This window comes from Trachurus trachurus (genome assembly GCF_905171665.1).
Source record: "Trachurus trachurus genome assembly, chromosome: 12".
NCBI lineage: Eukaryota > Metazoa > Chordata > Actinopteri > Carangiformes > Carangidae > Trachurus > Trachurus trachurus.
In genome coordinates this window covers 15989552-15991613 of record NC_139908.1, presented here as the reverse complement: position 1 = coordinate 15991613, position 2062 = coordinate 15989552, and positions in this window count along the sequence as shown.

Below are 2062 nucleotides of genomic sequence, written 5' to 3'. Positions count from 1 at the left end.
CTGCATATCCAAAGGCAGATCTTTCCACATTAACATGAAATTTCGCATTCATGAGTCTGAGTGACACATTGTGAAATCTTGGTGCATTTCACACTCACAAATGTCTTGTCAGGTCGGGTCTTGACCTCGTTCATGACTTGTATGTATTCTTTTCTCAGGCTTTTACCAGGTGTAAAGTAGATAATTCAAAAAGATTTCATTGACACCCATGATCTTTCGTCTAATGACACTAGACCCAGAATTTACCACACTGAATCCTTTAATCCGCAATAAATTATCTCTAAAACATAGAGATTTGCTGTGGAGAGCGAGTCATGTATTTGATTGCCTGGTCGTTTTTCTAGTTACACTATCAAACTAACATGACCACCACTTGACCTTAAGAAATCTAATGGGCAGATTTCCAGCAAAATTACAGATAACATTCATGGGCCCATGGGGGCATATCATTTATGTTTGTGGCATTCAACCTCAAGGTCAAAATGTTAGTTTTAAACACATCATTAGAAAAGTAATTGCGAAATCTGGTTGACATTTTCTGTAGACTTTCACAGTTCAAAATCTAAATGTACTGGTGACCCCTGCTGACCTTTCCTTACAGTTTACCATCTGTGTCAAAGTATCCACTTGAAGATGTCAAAGATGAATGGGCAGATAGCCACTGAATGCACTGAGCATATTTAATGTATGCCAGCCAGAGGATAATACTGACTTTGAACACATATGGTCTATCTCATAAACTGATTAGGATATTCATCGCATAGTTTTAGAGACATTTCACAACAACAAGCCCACCGGGTCAACATCATAGTGATGCCTGAGGAAACATCAGGAGGTCACCGAAGTCAGTAGACTTCATCCTCTGAAAATCACAAATTGTACAAAATCCAACAAGTTGCTGTTGAAATATTTCCATCTGGACCAAAGTTTGACTTGCATTGCTATCCCTAGAGCCATGCTGCTGATGTGGCTAATAGAAATTGTATGTTGTTTGCTCCATCCAACACTTTTTCACTGGGGGGTGCAGTTGGGCGTGCTAGTGGGGCTTGATCCAATTAGCCTAAGTAGGTAATCACAGTATTTTTTTTTATAATAGTCTGATTAAGACATGTCAACAATAAGTAGGCCTACCTTTCCTTTTCCCTCAGTAGCCTAAATGTACAGTATGTACAGACTGGGATGTAATTTTCTACAAGAGCTCTCACTCTAAAGTTCAATCATCTTAAACAGCTTTACAAATTAAATACTACAAAACTAGGAACACTGGTTTATCCAGTAATCATAGAGGAAGAACAAAGACACATCTGAATGCACCAGACAAAATGTGTCTTATTGCTCATTATAGCAAGTTCTGCAATCAGTGAATTTTGGGATTACAAGACTGAGGGCTCTACTCTACTGAACTGATGATGCCATTGCAGTGCTTCTTTACCTGTCAATAGCCTATCATCTGTAAAATTGTGACTGCAATTGAGTTGATAGATTGTAAAGCCTAACATATTTGCTGTATATTTCTAATTGCCTGGCTCATTACAACATACTGTTTTAGGTTAATTGTTGTATGGGTGTTAGTGTTAGTGTATTTTGTTGAGCATGCGGGCTATATGATCTGGCCTTTCACTAGAGGTCTTCAAACCCTGTGTTGAGTGGACTGATTCAAAGAGCATATTTCTATAACCATATTTGTGACTCTGAGCCCAGGCCACATTCATTACTAATTATTTGCAAAATAATATTTTCCATGTGCTATTTACAGTTATTCTTTTTTTTTTTTAAATATAAACCAAAGGATTCGCTTAGGATATAATTTGTCCACAAAATGTTATTTTGCATGACCCATTTCCCAATATTATTTAAGGGTGGCCAGTTTTTTTTCAGAATTTTGTCAATTAAAATAATCATAATCAATAACCATAAATTTCATTTTATGATCGACGTAATGCTCACGGCTTCAGTTGTAGACGTGTGTGTGATAGGCTGCAATGCTGGCAGCTGAAGGGAAACCATTGCAAGCATTTTCAGTGCACAAAAACATTTCAGTGCACGTCCTACTTGTAAACCT